Source organism: Aythya ferina (genome assembly GCF_964211825.1).
Source record: "Aythya ferina genome assembly, chromosome: W".
NCBI classification, from domain to species: Eukaryota; Metazoa; Chordata; class Aves; order Anseriformes; family Anatidae; genus Aythya; species Aythya ferina.
This window is the reverse complement of record NC_140313.1, coordinates 2,721,249-2,741,872: the sequence shown is the minus strand read 5'-3', so window position 1 is coordinate 2,741,872 and position 20,624 is coordinate 2,721,249. Positions and strand designations below refer to the sequence as shown.

General features: G+C 45.7%; 1 protein-coding gene and 1 pseudogene across 2 annotated transcripts in view; one reads left to right on the top strand and one right to left on the bottom strand.

Annotated features, from left to right (window-relative positions):
- The window catches only part of LOC311426259 (AP-4 complex accessory subunit RUSC2-like), a 117,116-nt gene that overhangs the window by 20,733 nt on the left and 75,759 nt on the right, over positions 1–20,624 (top strand). The gene's annotated exons all lie outside the window — the stretch shown is intronic.
- The window catches only part of LOC311426491 (very low-density lipoprotein receptor-like), a 34,938-nt pseudogene continuing 14,621 nt past the window's right edge, over positions 308–20,624 (bottom strand). Inside the window, exons 3-4 of the transcript in view lie at positions 586–850; positions 308–355 (exon numbers count right to left, since the gene is read on the bottom strand). The product of the transcript in view is annotated as a very low-density lipoprotein receptor-like (transcript). The remainder of the gene's footprint in view (positions 356–585; positions 851–20,624) is intronic.

Genomic DNA, 20,624 nt, shown 5'->3' with positions numbered 1-20,624 from the left:
GTGTCCTATCTCTTTACAGTAAGCACACTGTTCAGCCCGCAAGGGGAGTCGTATTACCTTCCCCCCCCCCCTTCTCCTGCCTCGAAAAGATTCTTCCTGCTTTCGTAAGGCTGCCACAGTGGCTGCTGCAATCGTCTCACCTAACTTTTGCCTTTCATTCCCCTCACGATTTCTAAACACTCTCCAGGCTTCTTCTACTAATCTTTCCAAATCCCTTACGTCTGGTTCTTTCATTTTCTGAAGCTTTCGTCTAATATCTTCTGCCGACTGACCCGAAAATAGGGATACTAATTGAAGTCTACCCCCCTCAGAGGAAGGGTCTATAGTGGTAAACTTCTGCATTGCTGCCCTCAGCCTTTCAAGAAATTTGGATGGGGTTTCTGAGGTCCCCTGTTTTATTGTATATAGTCTTGACCAATTCACAGATTTAGGTATTGCATTTTCTAAAGCAATCCTAATCCATTCTTGATATCGTTTCAGCATTCTATAATCATTCTCATCATTATAATCCCAATTAGGGTCCACCCTAGGCACATGTACTTCCACTGTGCCGGGCAGGGCTCCCGAGGCTACCTGGATTTGTACCTGCGTTCTAGCAGTTTTAACTATTAGCTGTTTCTCAGTTTCTGATAATGCAGCCAGCATTATCTCTATATCCTTCCAGTCTGGGTCTAAGTTTTTCACAATCAATTCAAATCTTTTAGCCACCGCCTCTGGATAATCTCGATACCCTTTCACCGCCTCCTTCCAGGCATCTAGTTCATTAGTTGTGAAGGGTACTTTAATTCTAGCGGGTCCATTAGCTCCCATAGCCTGACGCAGAGGGGCTTGGATTATTGGTCCTATTTTACTTCGTGTACGAGCAGTTATCGGAGTAAACCCCTTAGAGTCTATGTCATTTCCAGTGCCTTCAACTTCTATTCCAGCACCTACATCACCATTTATAGGTGGTAAAACATAATCTTCCATCCTTTCTTCTGGCTCATTTAATTTTAAACATCTCTGCCCAATGCTACATGCCGAACAACACCTCTTTAATTTCCCCACTCCATCCCTCCTCATATCCTTCTCTATTGATAAAATCAAAGGGTCTTGTGGGGCCAAATTAATGCCACACTCCTTCTGCCACTCTGGGTGGTTTCTCAGAGTAAAAAACATATCCGCATATGAAACTTCATCCCATTTCCCTTCCCTCCTTAAGAATAACATTAATTGTAATAGCGTGTTGTAATTCAAGGTCCCATTTTTAGGCCATTTTTCCCCTTCTTGTAATTTATAAAGGGGCCACCACTGATTACAATATTTTATCAGAGTTTTCTTATTTTCACTTCCACCCGGAGCCCCCCCTATATCCTTCCAATGACTCAAAATACAACCCAGCGTACTTTTCTTAGGAATTTCACTGCTTACTCGCCCCCCCATTTTCCAGTTTACACTTTCAGAATACACGTGTTACTTACAAAAGCGTATCACAAAACGTATCACTCACAAAAATATGGGCACGCAATATCTTTCAGTAGCGATGTCACAAAGCTACTATTACCAGCAATATTGCCAAAATCACAATAACAATAGTCAGAGTCAAATTCCACATGCGATAAGTCAGAAAACCAAACTGTGTAACACCGTAACAATATCTTTCTTATAACAATGCCACGAACCTACTATTACCACTGATTAAAAGATCGAAGCCGAAATTCCTTTAAGTGGTATATTCTTTATTGCAGCGCTGGATGCACGGGGGATCTCTCCACCTATCGTGCATACCTAAAGCGGAAAGCAGTCTTGAATTTATACAATCAATCTATCAATATTCTACAAGCAGCTATACATATGCATTACCTATCCCCGCCTTCCCTCGCTTCTCATGCTAATTAGCCTTTTGGCACCTTGCGCCTGCGTAGAGCCTTCCAAGAATTGTGGGCAGGGGTCTTTGGGACGTGGGCAGGGGTCTTTGGGAGGAAGACCCCGAGTCTTCCTCACAGTGTACTTTTCACCTTTGGTCAGGAATCTGCTGAATTGGCAGGTTTCTTAATTGCGAGAGCTGGTTGTTGCCAATTCTTCCGTTTGTTGTATCTTTATAATGAATTCCAATGTCCAGTTTTGAGATTTATAGTCCTTACGTTTGTTTCTCTGTCCGTCTGCCGCTTCCTTATCATGAGTTTCAGTGTCTTGTTTCGAGATATACAGTCCATGTCTGGGGATTGTCCTTGCCTCCCCAATGCCTCCCCAATACCTCCTTAATCAATCCCCCCTTTTCTTTTCCCATGCAAATTCTTTTGCATCAGATACTTTCATTATTTACAGTAACACAACAAAGCAGGCATCTAAACAACATGCACACAAATATTCCTAATACTACTAATGCGATTAGAGCAATGAACACTTGTTTCAACCATTGAAAATTGGGCAACCAGGAGGTTAACTTATTCCATATTTCACTAAAACTCCACGAAAGATCATCTTTACTGATATCATGTTAGACCCTTGTCTGCTTCCATATTTCTTCCAGGTCGGTAGAGATCCTTCCACTCTGATCTACATACATACAACAACTTGTGTTTATTACTGTACAGACTCCCCCTTGAGCGGCCAGTAACAAGTCTAGGGCCATCCGATTTTGTAATACTACCTGTGATAAACTAGATATCTCTTCTTGTTGAGCCTTTATAGCATCCAGAATTTTGTTTTCTAACTTCTCTATAATTGCAGAAATATTAACTATCGCCTTTTCCAATTCACTCCCTCCTAACCATGGGATAAACCATTGAACGAAACTATGAAAAGGGGTGTGTCTCTCTATCAATGGATTGTTAATTTTTCATCTGATTCTCCGGATATGATTTCTCAAGTAACCTCGAGGCACTACATCATGTACTGTCATATTGGGGACTACCGCTCCAAGAGTGCAAGTTCCCTTCCAATTCTCAGGCAAGACCTTACGGGCTGTATCATTGCATAGCCAATACCACCCTTTTCCTTCTGGAACCGGCCAGCTGGTTGAATTTGCCCAGCCGCTAGTCGTACTAATATCAATTGTTCAATTACAAGATGTCTGATTTCCCACATAAGTAGTATCCGTATTTATACAATGCTGTTTTCCTATACCCTTAGGTGGGTTACACCTTTGTACACATACATAATAGGATTCTAACGGCATGAAGCTACTCACTTCTAGTTCCAAAACTTCTTAATATTTTCGACCCCAAGATGTGTTTTCCCACAAATTAGTCCAAGATAAGTTTGCAGGCAAGGGAATCCCGATTAACGATACACCCTTATTCCCATGCTGTGGCAGATGGGTGCATACCCAACAGTTCGTCTTATTAGTTACTCGAGAAATTGTTTGTATTAAGGTCAGATGTAAGTTCTCATCCCAAGTTGCCCACCCCGAATCCGAGAACCGCACCCCTGCAATCATTAGGATCTGGAAAACCGTAATTTTGTTGGTCCAATTGGAGTGGTGGTCTATATCCTCGCCGGGACCTTCTTCACCCTTGAATTGTGGATCCAAGCTGCTTGCTTCTTAATCTTAATGGCGGTGTGTGGTGTCAGTAATACTTGGTATGGTCCCATCCACTTTCCTTCCATTTTTCCTGTAGGGGTTGTCCTGAAAAAGTCTTTATATATATATAATTCCCGAGCTTAAAGGGGTGGATTGGTTGATCCAGCCCTCTAGCCCTGGTCCCTAAAACAAATTTATGTACTTTATTTAATTGTTTCTGAAGTTCAGTTATATAAGCATATAAATATTCTGATCCTAACCGCGTTAGGTCCTCTCCACTAAATAGAAATTGCTATGGCCTTCCATATAAGATTTTGAAGGGACTCAAATTCCCTTTTATTCTAGGTTTAACTCTAATTCCAAGTAATGCTAAAGGGAGGGATTGAGGCCATGACAAATTAGCTTCTTATCCAATTTTAGCTATTTATTGTTTAATTAAATGGTTCATTTTTTCTACCTGTCCACTTGCCTGTGGTCTATAAGGAGTATGCAGTTGCCAATCTATCTTTAGAATCTTACTTATCTGTTCTACCACTTGTGCACAAAAATGTGAAACTCTATCAGAAGACATTGCTCCTAGAATCCCAAAGCATGGTATTATTTCATTTAACAAGACTTTAACCACTTCTCTTGCTTTGTTTGTTCGACAGGGAAAGGCTTCAGGCCTTCCTGAAAACGTGTCAGTCAGAACCAGTAATAATGATACCCCCCTTTTCTAGGGAGTTCTGAAAAATCAATTTGCCACTGTTGCCCCGAATAATTTCCTTTACCGATTATTCCAAATTTTATTCTATCCTTGGTATTGGGGTTATTGTGTAAGCAAATGCTACATTGTTGAGTTACTTGTTTTATCATATCGTCCCACTAATGTCTGACTCAGGCTCTTATGCAGTGTGCCAGCTCCCCAATGCGTTTTATTGTGTTCTGTAAGAACTATGGGCCATGTTTTCATTTTACCTTTCAAATCTTCAATTAATTTTAAGTCTTCTTTTGTATAATTTGGATATAGTTTGGATTTTACCGTCTGGTATCAAAGACAATGCCTTCACCTCAGTTATTTCAGCTGCCTGCTTAGCCTCTGCCAATCGATTTCCAATTTCAAAATCGGTGTTCCCCTTTTGGTGTCCCTGACAATGCATGATAGCTACCTTTTCTGGTTGTTTTACAGCCTCTAACAATTTTAAAATTTCTTCAGCATACTTTGTGTTTTCACTGAGCGGTCAGCAATCCATGTTCTTTCCAAATTGCTCCATGAGCATGTACCACGCCGAATGTATATTTAGAATCTGTCCAAATATTTACCCTTTTTCCCGCTGCCAGTTCCAATGCTCCCGTGAGAGCAACTATCTCCGCCTTTTGAGCTGATGTTCCAGGGGGTAAAGGCTTAGACTCGATTACCTGCTGAGTAGTTGTTATAGCATATCCATCTTTACGTTGTCTTTGCATAACAAAACTGCTCCCATCCGTGAACCAAGTTTCTTCTGCATCTTCCATGGGCTCCTCCTTAAGATCTGGTCGGCTGGAATACACAGTCTCTATAGTTTCTAAACAATCGTGAATCACAGGTTGTACCGGAGCATCACTAAGAAAAGAGGCTAGATTCACAATATTAGTTATCACAATTTCCACATCGTCCTGTTCTACCAATATTGCTTGATATTTCAAAATCATCAATTCTTGTTTAAGTTGTTTAAAGACTTTTTGTGCTTCTCCAGTCCAGACTAACTTTGACTGGTTAATCTTTATCAATTCACATAGAGGCTTTACCAATAGTCCATAATTATAAATCCAAAGGCGACACCAACCTGTCATTCCTAAAAAGGTTTGTAGCTCCTTTACCATTTGAGGTTCTGGAGTCCGGCAAATGACTTCCTTATGTTCAGTTCCTAGTTCTCGTTGTCCTTCCGAAATTTCAAATCCCAGATAGGTCACACTTTGTTGAGCCAGCTGGACTTTCTGTCAAGAGACTTGATATCCATTTAAACCCAGAAAATGAAGACGACTTATAGTCCATTGAATACAACTCCCTTTAGTCTCGGTAGCTATTAAGAGATCATCTACATATTGTAACAAAGCACCTTCAGTGTCCGGAGGCATCCATGTTTCGAGTTTCCTTGCTAATTGGTTTCCAAAAATAGTGGGGCTATTCTTGAATCCTTGAGGTAGTAATGTCCACGTAAGCTGCGTCTTTCTGCCTGAATCGGGATTTTCCCATTCAAAGGCAAATAGGTTTTGGCTTTCTGTGGCTAAGCCTAGGCAGAAGAAGGCATCTTTTAAATCCAGTACGGTAAACCAGACTTGACTATTCTTTAATTTAGTCAGCAAAGTATAAGGGTTTGCCACTACTGGATATATTTCCTCAGTGATTTTATTTATGGCCCTCAAATCCTGAACTAGCCTATAGCTTTTTCATCTGCCTTTTTAATTGGCAATATGGGTGCATTGTATTCTGATTCGCATTCAATCAATAATCTATACTGTAAAAATTTATTAATTATCTCTTTAATTCCTTTCCTATCTTCTATCCTCAAAGGATATTACTTAACCTTAATGGGTTTCTCTCCTGGCTTTAATTTAATAATTATTAAGGTCACATTTTTACCTCTTTCAGGGGTTTCAGTAGCCCAAACTCCTGGACATACTTGATCTGTGATCTCTAAAGGTATTTCACTTTTAGGGTCAGTTTGTATTAGTGCCAAACTTAACACATTTGTTAGTTGTTCTTCTCCTATTCTTAATTCCATTTTCCCTTTTTCAAAGACAATTTCTGCTCCTACTTGCTCTAATAAATCTCAACCTAAGAGTGCCCATGAGGAGCTAGGCATATATAAAAATCTGTGTATGCCCCATTGTTTCCCTAACTTGTACTTCAAAGGTTCACAAAAATAAGCCTTTTCGGTTACACCTTGTCCTGGTTTCAGTTAGAACAGAGTTAATTTTCTTCCTAGTAGCTGGTGGAATGCTGTGTTTTGGCTTAGGATGAGAAGAGTGCTGATAACACCCCGATGTTTTAATTGTTAAAGAGCAGTGCCCATACCAAGCCAAGGACACCTCAGCCCCCCCCCGCCCCGTCCTGCCAACAGGCAGGCTGGGGGCGCAGCAAGAGCCGGGAGGGGACAGACCCAGGACAGGCGACCCAAACCAGCCAGAGGGGCATTCCATACCATCCGACGCCAGGCCAAACAATACATAGGGGTGGCTAGCCGGGGGGAGGGGGCCGGACCGCTCGGGGCCAGGCCGGGCATCGGTCAGCGGGCGGCGAGCAACCGCACCGTGCATCACTTGTTTGTACACATTATTAGTAGTGGTACTATTATCATCATTGTATTATTATTATTATTATTATTATTATTATTATTATTATTATTATTATTATTATTATTATTTTGTCTTATTAAACTGTCTTTATCTCAACTCACGGGTTTCACTTTCCATTTCTCTCCCCCGTCCCAGAGAGGGAGGGGGAGGGTGAGCAAACGGCTGTGTGGTGTTTAGCTGCCGGCCGGGTTAAACCACGACACATCTTTTACCCTAACATAATAATTCTGTGAAGGCATTAATGCTTGATTTAGAACTGAATATGTTGCCCCATATCAATAAGAAATTTCACTTCCATTCCTCCCCTAGCTTCATTATAACCAGTGGAGGATCCGCTAGGGTAGATTCCCCAGGTCCCCGTTATTCCTGTTGAAATCAGGGGTTGATTACCCTAGGAAAAGGCTAGTCAATTTGTCCTCCGAAGCCAGGTCCAAACCGTTTTGTTTTATCTATCTATTTATTTATTTATTTATTTTCATTACATTTCAGAGTTGGTCTAAAAATTCCATAGGGGTTTCTTTTAGACCTTGTTGGAAGCATATTCTCAATTCCCAATTCATCCAGGTTTTAGTATTTACTTAACCGTTCATAATTTTCAGGATGATTCGGGTCTTAGTGGGGGTCGGTCAGGGGAATGCAATTGTCCACAGTTCCCTGAGCGGTCCCATCGGCAATCTGAGCTCGCACATGAACTCAGGTTGTTTTAAGAATTAACTGCTTTTCTGTTTCTGTGACAACTCTCTCGGACCCATCATGGTCCCTTTGCCCTAAAGGGCTAACACCCATGATTTTAAGATCTCTGCCTCGGGCAGAGGCAGAACTATTAACATTCCTACATCCTCTTTCCCTGCTCATTCAACTTCAAACACCTTTAACACTTTCAACAACCCTTTTAACACTTCCTTTATCTTTCTCCAGCCTGTACTTCTCTAATGCCAACATCAAAGGCTCAGTCAGGGGCCAACTTAATTCCGTACCTTTTCCCACCAAGATGCTAAAACATCAGTATACAACATTTCATCCTGTTCTGCTTCTCAAAAAACAACATTAACTGTAGCAAAATATTATAGTTTAAAGTTCCATTTAGGGGCCACTTTTCTCCACATTCCAGCTTATAAAGCGGCCACCACTGATTACGATATTTTATCAATGTTTTCCTGTTCACACTTCCACCGGCAGATCCTCCAATATCCTTCCAGTGACTTAAAACACATCCTAACACACTTTTCTTTAAAATTTCACTGCTTGTTTGCCCCCCCATTTTCCAGTTTACACTTTCAGAATACACATGTTACTTACAAAAGCATATCACAAAATGTATCACTCACAAAAATACGGGCACGCAATATCTTTCAGTAGAGATGTCACAAAACTACTATTACCAGCAATATTGCCAAAATCACAATAACAATAGTCAGAGTCAAATTCCACATGCAATAAGTCAGAAAACCAAACTGTGTAACACCGTAACGATATCTTTCTTACAACAATGCCACGAACCTACTATTACCACCAGGAAAATAGCCAAAATCGCAGTAACAATAACCAGAGTTAAATACCATACTCCATGAGTCAGAAAACCGAAATAGACAACACAATTCCAGATGGACCTTAAAGCGAGCTCTTTCCTTAAGGTCCCCAAATATACTTATGGTGCTTACCACAAAGTATATACCAAACACTGCCTCGCAGAAGATCACCTTCTGACTTACAGACAGTTCCAGATACAGATGGACCCCAAGGTCCCCAGATATACTTGTGGTACTAACCACAAAGTATATACCAAATACTGTCCTGCAGAAGTCACCTTCCGACTTACTGGACAGTCCCAGATGACTGGTCTACCAGAAAACCAAACCAGAATAAAGAATATACTCACTTACAATGATGGGGTCCTTGTCTGCCTCCGCAGTGATCCGGTGAGTCGAGGAGTCCCTCCGGGAAATCCCGGGGGTACCCTAGGGAGTCCTGTTCCCAGCGGGTCCTGCGGTCCGGCAGAGAGGTTGTCCCATCTGGGGTGCCAGATTGATTAAAAGATCGAAGCCGAAATTCCTTTAAGTGGTATATTCTTTATTGCAGCGCTGGATGCACGGGGGATCTCTCCACCTATCGTGCATACCTAAAGCGGAAAGCAGTCTTGAATTTATACAATCAATCTATCAATATTCTACAAGCACCTATACATATGCATTACCTATCCCCGCCTTCCCTCGCTTCTCATGCTAATTAGCCTTTTGGCACCTTGCGCCTGCGTAGAGCCTTCCAAGAATTGTGGGCAGGGGTCTTTGGGACGTGGGCAGGGGTCTTTGGGAGGAAGACCCCGAGTCTTCCTCACAGTGTACTTTTCACCTTTGGTCAGGAATCTGCTGAATTGGCATGTTTCTTAATTGCGAGAGCTGGTTGTTGCCAATTCTTCCGTTTGTTGTATCTTTATAATGAATTCCAATGTCCAGTTTTGAGATTTATAGTCCTTACGTTTGTTTCTCTGTCCGTCTGCCGCTTCCTTATCATGAGTTTCAGTGTCTTGTTTCGAGATATACAGTCCATGTCTGGGGATTGTCCTTGCCTCCCCAATGCCTCCCCAATACCTCCTTAATCACCACCAGGAAAATAGCCAAAATCGCAGTAACAATAACCAGAGTTAAATACCATACTCCATGAGTCAGAAAACCAAAATAGACAACATAATTCCAGATGGACCTTAAAGCGAGCTCTTTCCTTAAGGTCCCCAAACATATACTTATGGTGCTAACCACAAAGTATATACCAAACACTGCCTCGCAGAAGATCACCTTCTGACTTACAGACAGTTCCAGATGACCGGTCTACCAGAAAACCAAACCAGAATAAAGAATATACTCACTTACAATGATGGGGTCCTTGTCTGCCTCCGCAGTGATCCAGTGAGTCGAGGAATCCCTCCGGGAAATCCCGGGGGTACCCTAGGGAGTCCTGTCCCCAGCGGGTCCTGCGGTCTGGCAGAGAGGTTGTCCCATCGGGGGTGCCAGATTGATTCAAAGATCAAAGCCGAAATTCCTTTAAGTGGTATATTCTTTATTGCAGCGCTGGATGCACGGGGGATCTCTCCACCTATCGTGCATACCTAAAGCGGAAAGCAGTCTTGAATTTATACAATCAATCTATCAATATTCTACAAGCACCTATACATATGCATTACCTATCCCCGCCTTCCCTCGCTTCTCATGCTAATTAGCCTTTTGGCACCTTGCGCCTGCGTAGAGCCTCCCAAGAATTGTGGGCAGGGGTCTTTGGGACGTGGGCAGGGGTCTCTGGGAGGAAGACCCCGAGTCTTCCTCACAGTGTACTTTTCACCTTTGGTCAGGAATCTACTGAATTGGCAGGTTTCTTAATTGCAAGAGCTGGTTGTTGCTAATTCTTCCGTTTGTTGTATCTTTATAATGAATTCCAATGTCCAGTTTTGAGATTTATAGTCCTTACGTTTGTTTCTCTGTCCGTCTGCCGCTTCCTTATCATGAGTTCCAGTGTCTTGTTTCGAGATATACAGTCCATGTCTGGGGATTGTCCTTGCCTCCCCAATGCCTCCCCAATACCTCCTTAATCACAGGTCCGAGAAGGGCAGTTAATTTCATCTCTTCCATCCTTGCAATCAGGATCTCTGTCACAGTCTTTTTCACCATCACATTTCCAGGACACTGGGATACACTGGGTTGACTGAGGACCACAGCTGATTTCATTTACCCGGCATGTTCTCATATGACACAGCTCAGCACTCTCATCAGACCCATTTTCACAGTCCGGATCCCCATCACACGGCCATCTGTTTGGCACACACTGACCACTGTTGCACACAAAGTCAGATTCAGCACACGTCTTCTTCACACAAGCACTCTCATCACTGCCATCTGAGCAGTCTTCACATTTTGCTCTAGCACCGTCGGCAGCAGTGCACAGGCTGGCGAGGGCGAGCAGCAGGCAGAGTGCCCCGCACCTGTGTCACTTATACTACTCCTATTACCCATGCTGTTAGTGTCAGTGGCATCCTCCTGGTACCGTTTCTGTCTTTGTCGCCCCTTACTCTCCCTCTTTTCTTTTTGCCACTGACCATTCACCACAAATGGATGAGACACATGATTACTAGTTAGGAAAGAGAGTGTAACGTCTGCTATACAGCTGCAAGCAGTGCCGGCTGCAACCTTAGAAGCTGTTTGTGAAAGAGCCTGCCGGTGGTCATTTGGCAGTGTAATCAGCGTCTCTGCACTCCTGCCCCGCAATAGAGCTAAATCGTCATTAGTAATAGTTATAACACCGATCTGGGGACGAATAGTCTTTTTTGCATTGCAAGATAAACCTCTTATAAAAAGAATGCCAGAGAGAAGCAGCACAGCTCAGCACAGCTGCCGCTGCCTCCATGGTTACGTCAGACAGACTGCAGGGTCCTGATGTCCGCCCCTCTGCTCTGTGCCGACTCGCCACACGGTGAGGGTCGGCTGCCGTTGTCCACTGACGCCTCTGGTCTCCCGTAGCAACTCGATCTCGGATGTCCCGCATCGCACCGCGATTACTTCAATTTCCCGCGATTACTTCAATTTCCCGCGTTTTCCGCGGCTCCGTTTCCCGCGTCCCTCCGCGATTCCTTTTCCCGCGTCCCCCCGCGGTTCCTTTTCCCGCGTCCCTGCGCGGCTCCGTTGTTCAGGTCGGTGTGTAGAGTGTTTCAACGTCTCTCAGGTGTTCCGGCGTCCGCCAGGTCTGTCCTTGTCTCTCGTAGTTGGCCGTAGCCCTGCAGCGTCAGTCAGTGCTCTCTCCGTGCGGTGGTAGGCTTGCCGCGTGCCTCGGGTCTCCCGCGCCGCTCCGATGTCCCGGCCTCAGCCTGTTCGGGCGCCATATGTTGCAGAAAGCACGACAGACACCAGCAGAGTCAGATCATGCTCCATTTTATTGCCCGAATAGCCTAAATTTTATAGTGAACTTAACAGGGGCGGACAGTGTTTCACACAAGATTATTGGTCAAAAGCACTCAGACAAACAACTAGAAGAAAACAACCCCACCTGCAAGAAAACAACCCCCTTGTGATTAGCAGTCATATAGACCTTGTCCTTGAAGCCAGCTGCTGGTAACAATATTTTTCTGAATTCCTCAATTGGGTGATGTGGGAACACTGTCATGGGAACTTCTCATAGTTGCCCTGGTAGCTTGGTTTGCTCAGCTACAGCAAGCCATGGGATTTTTGCTGTTTCAAAAATCCCTCAACAAGAGTATCCCATCCCAAGCATAGCTGGGCTGTGCAGTGGTGGAGAGTCTCTGCACCATGGAAGGGAAAAGCACAAAGCACCTTACTCACTGTAGCCTGGGGAAGGGATATCAGGAGGCGCAAAACAAGGAGTTTTAACCCCAACTGTCCTTCCCCAGTTTTCTGGGAACAGGGGACAACAGGTAATGCAGCCAGGCCATTCTCATCAATAGGGAGCATTTGGGGCTGGCTTAATGCCTAGCTAGATGGGCCATGCTTGTAGGCATCACCAAGGCATAGACCTGTTACACTGGGGTCCTTGTGCTCTCCTTGAAGCTAGGTTAACAGTATTTACCAGTGTGATTGACCTAAGTCAGCTTTTTCAGCCTTTTTCTTTTGAGGCTAGATGGTATTTTTTCAGGGATCTCCCGAGCCTCTAGAGTATACACATCAGTTGCTACCAAACTCTATGGACTCCCTGTTCTTTGTCACTGGTGGCATCCAGAGGTCACTGATGTGAGCTGTATGCCTGTCTGGCATCAGGCATACTGAAAATAGGCTGTGCCCACTTAGGTATGCACCCTGAAACAGTTCCTTCGCAGCCTCTTGCTGAGGTCTTTCAGTGCTAGTTTAGTGGGTGGTAGTTGAAACCTGCTGAACCCCTCTACTGCTGGTTCCATCTGTGGGGACAAAAAAGAAAAGCCCCAAAACCCTTTGACACGTTGCTTCTTTGCTGAGCTAATTCCTATCCTTCCCATCTTTCTTATCTGGTCCAAGTTTCAATCCAGTTGATAAATTACCCTGAAATGGAAGGGAAAAGAAGAATCCTAGCAGGAGGTGCCAGAGGCAGTGAAATGGAGAAAGATGGTAAATCCCAGTGACTGGGGAGCCCCTGTGTATGGGGAGATGGACAGTGAGGGTGGACTGCTGCCCCATGAGCTGGTCTCACACACACAGTGGAGCAATGCTTTTCTTCCCAGCTGTGATGTGCTGCTGGAGCAGCATGCATCAGAGGAGGTGTGGGGATGGAGTATCTAATGTTGGGCACAGGGTGGAAAACCGCATAGGTCTGCATTCCTGCTAGCAGTTGCTGTGCCTGGAGTTGTAGGAGTTGCAAGGGAGCATGGAGCTGGGTGTCCCCATGGCTGGCAGCTGCCCTCCCACTCCACTGTGGGAGTGGGCAGGCGGTGGAGTCAGCAGCACAGTCCCATCACACTGGCTTCTTTCTGAGCTTGCTCTAAATAGCTCTCTGTAACATGAGCCACATTTCTGCCATAGTCTTCTCCAGAGTGCATCTGTATTTATACTGGGGCTTTCATTAGCAATCTGGCTCTTGCACTGCTAGCAGCCCACAGCCCTCACTAGTCTCTCCTGCCCACATGCTCAGGGAGCGAGACGAGCACCCTGGCACCACTGTCCCTGAGGATAGGCAGGTGATTGGCAGCTGGAGGAATCCCTGAGCCAGCTCCTGTCGGGAAGAAGCGCCTTGTCATCATGTCCCACCATCCTGCAGCAACAGGGGGGACTGCCTGCAGACACCCCCCCCCCAGCCAGGCTCACTGATCCCCAAGACAGCATGGGGACAAGCTGGGTTTGTTTTGGATTATTGCTGGCTCTACGTGCTGTGTTCCTCCTGCTGCTCTCATGCAGTTGCTGCTGTACCTGACTCCCAGCCAGAGCGAGCTGAGCCCACCATCTGGGGAGATTGTATCTGGCACGGTAGGAGCTGATCCCTTTCAGTTTTTCTCCTAAAAGTGGTGTGACCAATCCTGTCCCAGCTGGAGAGAGTGCTTCAATTAATAGTGCATATCTGGTTTGATTATGTATTCTGCTGTGGCTCTGATGACCAAACAGTATACTGCTACACGGGAAGAAAATGCATTTATCCATCATGTTTTTACCTATACACTGCAAAATCAAGCCCTGTCTCCCTTTCTGCTCCAGCATGGTGCTCTGATACTCCAGAGCCCAGGTTGCCCAGGTAGGCATCCAGACAGGCCTTGAATATCTCCAGAGAAGGAGACTCCACAACCTCCCTGGGCAGCCTGTTCCAGTGCTCCGTCACCCTCACTGTGGAGAAGTTCTTTCGCATGTTGGTGCAGAACTTCCTGGGCTCCATTTTGTGGCCATTGCCCCTTGTCCTGTCCCCACAAACCACTGAAAAGAGGTTGGCCAAATCCCTCTGTCTCCCACACCTCAGGTATTTGTACACATTGATGAGATCCCCTCTCAGTCTTCTCTTCTCCAGGCTGAACAGACCCAGGTCTCTCAGCCTTTCTTCATAAGGAAGATGCTCCAGGCCCCGTATCATCTTTGTGGCCCTACCCTGGACTCTTTCCAGGAGATCCCTGTCTTTTTTGTACTGGGGAGCCCAGAACTGGACACAGTACTCCAGGTGACGCCTACCCAGGGCAGAGTAGAGGGGGAGGATCACCTCCCTTGACCTGCTGGCCATGCTCCTTTTAATGCACGCCAGGATCCCATTAGCCCTCTTGGCCACAAAGGCACACTGCTGGCTCATGGTCAACCTGTTGTCCACCAGGACCCCCAGGTCCTTCTCCTCAGAGCTCCTCTCCAGCAGGTCGTCCCCCAGCCTGCACTGATAGATGCGGTTGTTCCTTCCCAGGTGCAGGACTGTACACTTGCTCTTGTTAAACCTCATTTGGTTTCTTCCTGCCCAGCTCTCCAGCCTCTCCAGGTCTCGCTGAATGGCAGCACAGCCTTCTGGCGTGTCAGCCAGTCCTTTCAGCTTTGTGTCATCGGCATACTTGCTGAGGGCAGACACTATTCCCTCATCAAGGTCGTCGATGAAGATGTTGAACAAGACCAGACCCAGCACCGACCCCTGGGGAACACTGCTAGTCACAGGCCTCCAGCCAGACTCCACGCTGCCGATCACTACCCTCTGAGTTTGGCCAATCAGCCAGTTCTCAACCCACCTCACTGTCCACTCCTCTAATCCCACACTTTCTCATCTTTGCTATCAGGATGTCATGGGAGACAGTATCGAAAGCCTTGCTAAAGTCAAGGTAGATGACATCCACTGCTCACCGATCTACCCAGCTGGTGATGCCATCATAGAAGGCAATGAGGTTGGTCGAGCACGACTTCCCCTTGGTGAATCCATGCTGACTACTCCTCATAACCTTCTTCTCTTCCAATTGCTTGGAGATGGCATCCAGAACAAGCTGTTCCAACACCTTTCCAGGGACAGAGGTGAGACTGACTGGCCTGTAGTTTCCCAGATACTCCTTCTTGCCCTTTTTGAAGACCAGAGTGACATTGGCTATCCTCCAGTCTTCAGGCACCCTTCTCCCAAGACTGAAGTCTTGGGAGAAGGGCAGAGGGAGAAGAGAATCACAAAAGACAAAAACCAAGGAAGTTCAGTAGGCATGGAAGTGGCATGACAAAAGTGATTCTTCTAGAATAACCCTATAACATTAGACAAAGTGTCCTGGTTTCAGTTAGGAGAGAGTTAATTTTCGTACTAGTAGCTGGTAGAATGCTATGTTCTGGATTAGGATGAGAAGAGTGCTGATAACACACTGATGTTTTAATTGTTGCAGAGCAGTGCTTACACCAAGCCAAGGACGTCTCAGCTTCTTGCTCTGTCCTGCCAACGGGCAGGCTGGGGGTGCAGCAGGAGCTGGGAGGGGACAGACCCAGGACAGGTGACCCAAAGTGGCCAAAGGGGTATTCCATACCATCTGACGTCATGCTGAACAATATATAGGGGTGGCTAGCCGGGGGAGGGAGGCTGGGCTGCTCGGGGTTAGGCTGGGCATCGGTCAGCGGGTGGTGAGCACTTGCATTGTGCATCACTTATTTTGTACACATTAGTAGTAGTAGTACTATTAACGGCTGGGTTAAACTACAACAGTCTTTTTGGCGCCAAATAAAGGGTCCAAAGGGTTGAGATAATGACAGAACTGACCAGAGTGTGTTAAACTAAAATTGGTATAAGTATTAGACCTGCTTAATAGTTGCTTGTCATAATGCTGATTGCTTTAATCTCAAGTCTGCTGCGCCTGATTTCCAAATTGAGTATTATAGCACATTATTTTCCGTATGTTCTCTCTCTGTCATGTTGTTTATTCTCTCCGGGCCCTGGTTTAAGTTCATTATGGTACTGTGCGGTGTAACAGCGGCTTATGATACAATGAAATTTCTGGTCATGACTCTAACTTGGTATTTGTACTCAGCAATGTTGTCGACTCTATACTTTGGAAACCGTATCTCGGAAACTATTAGCAATTACACCTATTGCCTTTTTTCATCAGGGAGCCAATCTGTGGTGGGGAAAGGGGAAGATATTTTTTCTTACTCGATCACTCTTCCTTTCTCCTTCACCACCCTCTTATCCTCCGAGCTTGTTACAATCGTTAGCCAAAATATTGAATATCCTTGGGATACTCAGACCAGCATGTTCTTGTTGTTATGTCTCCTGAATGCGCTTCAGGTTTTGTTTAAAGTTAAACAGCTACTTAGGAATCTCATCCAGAGATCTGTCCTGAGGCAGGATAGTTGTGAGTGGTAGGGAGTATGGGAGGATATGGGCAGGTTTCTAGAGCAGTGGGCACCTCCAGTGTTTTGGAAATTCACCCCTGAACAACTGCAAAATCCTAAAAAACTGGTAGAACGCTTGAAAAAAGGGTGTCATGACTCTGGTAGTTCCAAAGTGACGTAATGTGCTGGGGTCTAGCCCTTGCCTATTGAACTGCAATTGATACTACTACCAACTTAGTGACAGACCCTGTGGCCACTCTAGGTCCTGTGACAGACCCAACGGCCACTCTGAACCCTATGATGGACCCTGCAGCCGCTCCAGTTCCTGTAGCCGCTCCAGTTCCAGCTCCTGCAGCCGATCCAACTCCTGTAGCTGGGTCAGAGAAACGAGCTGTAGCAGTGCAAGTTGCCCCTGTAGAGAAGGGGAAAAAATGGTATAGAGATTCAGGTTGTTTAGAACGCAGAGAGCCTTCTGCCAAATCTAGGTATAGAGACGATGCTGGGCCATCACGGATTCAGGAGGAGGAAGATGAGGATGCCGAAAAATCAACAGTAACTACCCGAAACCTATACCAGCGTGAGCTACAAGATGTGCGAAAAGATTTTGGTCACTGTATAGGTGAGCAGCTTGTCACCTGGCTGCTCCAGTGCTGGGACACCGGAGCCAATTGTGTGGAATTAGACGGCAGGGAAGCCAGGCGGCTGGGATCCCTTGCTAGAGACGCTGGCAATGACAAAGCAATTGCAGATGGAGCACAATCTCACAGCCTCTGGAGGTGTCTCCTCTCAGCTGTGAGGGAAAGGTATCCCTTCAAGGAAGAACTTGTATGTCTACCAGGCAAGTGGACCACTATGGAGAAGGGAATCCAGTACCTGAGGGAATTAGCCATATGGGAAGTGATTTATGAGGATCCAGACCTCAGACAAACATCCACAGATCCAGATGAAGTCAGGTGTACACGACCCATGTGGCAGAAGTTTGTACGGAATGCACCATCATCATATGCCAGCTCATTGGCAATAATGGCCTGGAAAGATGATGAGGAATCCACAGTGGATGAAGTGGCTAAACAACTTCAGCAGTACGAAGAAAGTCTCCTCTTCCTTACAGGCCTGTGTCTCAGCTGTGGAGAAGCTTTCTGAAGAGTTCCACCAACTTAAAGAGAATCTATCTTCCTCCTCACCTGAACAAACCAGTGTCCACCGACCAAAAGAGAACACTTTGGAGAAACTTTCTGAAAAGGTTCACCAACTTGAAGAGAGATTATTTTCATCCCCACCTGTACAAACCAATGTCTCAGCTATCAGGGGTAGGTGTTCATCCACACAAGGAAGACGATATGGTGGGTACACACCCCGTGCCACCCTGTGGTTTTACTTACGAGACCATGGAGAGGACATGAGAAAATGGGATGGAAAATCTACCGCGACCCTAGACTCACGGGTACGTGCGTTGCAAAATAAAACAATCGGGAAAAAGGGATTCTGTGAAAAGTTTGCTGCTTCAGCCTCCAGCAGACAGTCCTTCAAACACAGAAACGAAGAAGATTCTGACCAGGGTTAGGGGGGCCCTGCCTCCAGCCAGGGGGAGGAAAGGGACAATCGAGTTTATTGGACTGTGTGGATTCGATGGCCTGGCACGTCAGATGCACAGAAGTATAAGGCTTTAGTAGACACTGGTGCACAATGTACTGTAATGCCATCAAGCTAGGTACTAGGCTGGATGTTCAAAGGAAGGGTCCCCTCTACATATCATGCAACTGATGCTACATGGAGCAAGTGGGTTGCACTGATTACTCAGCAGGCTCGAATAGGAAACCCCAGTCGGCCAGGAATATTGGAAGTGATTATGGACCAGCCAGAAGGCAAGTACTTTGGGATATCATCAGAGGAGGAGGTGGTCTGTGCTGAAGAAGCCCCACTGTACACCAAGCTACCAGAAAATGAGAATAAATACATGTATGCCCTGTCCACTGATGAGTCGTGTCGTATTGTGGGGAAGCATCGGAGATGGAAAGCTGCTGTATGGAGTCCTACACGGTGAGTTGCAGAAGCTGCTGAGGGAGAAGGTGAATCGAGTCAGTTTGCAGAAGTGAAAGCCATTCAGCTGGCTTTAGACATTGCTGAACGAGAAAAATGGCCAGTTCTCTATCTCTACACCGATTCATGGATGGTAGCAAATGCCCTGTGGGGATGGTTACAGCAATGGAAGCAAAACAACTGGCAGCGTAGGGGCAAACCCATCTGGGCTGCTGCATTGTGGCAAGATATTGCTGCTCGGGTAGAGAACCTGGCTGTGAAAGTACGTCACGTAGATGCTCATGTGCCCAAGAATCGGGCTACTGAAGAACATCAAAACAACCAGCAGGTGGATCAGGCTGCTAAGATTGAAGTAGCTCAGGTGGACCTGGATTGGCAGCATAAAGGTGAATTATTTATAGCCCGATGTGCCCATGACACCTCAGGCCATCAAGGTAGAGATGCAACATACAGATGGGCTCGTGATCGAGGGGTGGACCTGACCATGGACACTATAGCACAGGTTATTCATGATTGTGAAACATGTGCTGCAATCAAGCAAGCCAAAAGGTCAAAGCCTCTTTGGTATGGAGGACGATGGCTGAAATATAAATATGGAGAGGCCTGGCAGACTGAGTACATCACACTCCCTCAAACCCTCAAAACGGCAAGCGCCATGTACTTACAATGGGGGAAGCAACCACCGGATGGCTGGAAACATATCCTGTGCCTCATGCCACCGCCTGGAACACTATCCTGGGCCTTGAAAAACAAGTCCTATGGCGACATGGCACCCCAGAAAGAATTGAGTCAGACAATGGGACTCATTTCTGAAACAACCTTATAGACACTTGGGCCAAAGAGCATGGCATCGAGTGGGTGTATCACATCCCCTATCATGCACCAGCCTCCGGGAAAGTTGAGTGATACAGTGGACTGTTAAAGACTACACTGAAAGCAACAGGCGCTGGGACATTCAAACATTGGGATATGCATTTGGCAAAGGCCACCTGGTTAGTCAATACTAGGGGAACTGCCAACCGAGCTGGACCTGCCCAATCAAACCTGTTATGTACCGTAGAAGGGGATAAAGTTCCTGTAGTGCATGTAAGAAACATGCTGGGGAAGACAGTCTGGGCTACTCCTGCTTCAGGAAAAGGCAAACCCATTCATGGGATTGCTTTTGCTCAGGGATCTCGATGCACTTGGTGGGTAATGCCAAAGAAGGGAGAGGTCCGATGTGTACCTCAAGGGTATTTAATACTGGGTGAGAATAGCCCATGAATTGAATTGTATCATGTTAATTATTATATAATACTGTATGTTATCACTACCATGATTACTATATACCCTAGATGAAAATGGTGATTAATTAGAATGTATGGAAAAGAGTGTAACCTGAGCATGACATAAATGGTATGAAATAAGGGCTGGATAGACAAAAAGGACTGTCGTGGTTTAACCCAGCTGGCAGCTAAACACCACACAGCCGTTTCCTCACCCTCCCCCCCTCCCTCTCTGGGATGGGGGACAGAAATGGGAAAGTGAGGCCCATGAGTTGAGATAAAGACAGTTTATTAAGACAGGAAAATAATAATAATAACAATAATAATAATAACAATAATAATAATAACAATAATGATGATAATAGTACTACTACTAATAATGTGTACAAAACAAGTGATGCACAATGCAAATGCTCACCACCTGCTGACTGATGCCCAGCCTAACCCCGAGCAGTCCGGCCCCCCTCCCCCGGCTAGCCACCCCTATATATTGTTCAGCATGACGTCAGATGGTATGGAATACCCCTTTGGCTAGTTTGGGTCACCTGTCCTGGGTCTGTCCCCTCCCAGCTCCTGCTGCACCCCCAGCCTGCCCGTTGGCAGGACAGAGCAAGAAGCTGAGACGTCCTTGGCTTGGTGTAAGCATTGCTCTGCAACAATTAAAACATCGGGGTGTTATCAGCACTCTTCTCATCCTAATCCAGAACATAGCATTCTATCAGCTACTAGTACGAAAATTAACTCTCTCCTAACTGAAACCAGGACACAAAGGAAGAGCCT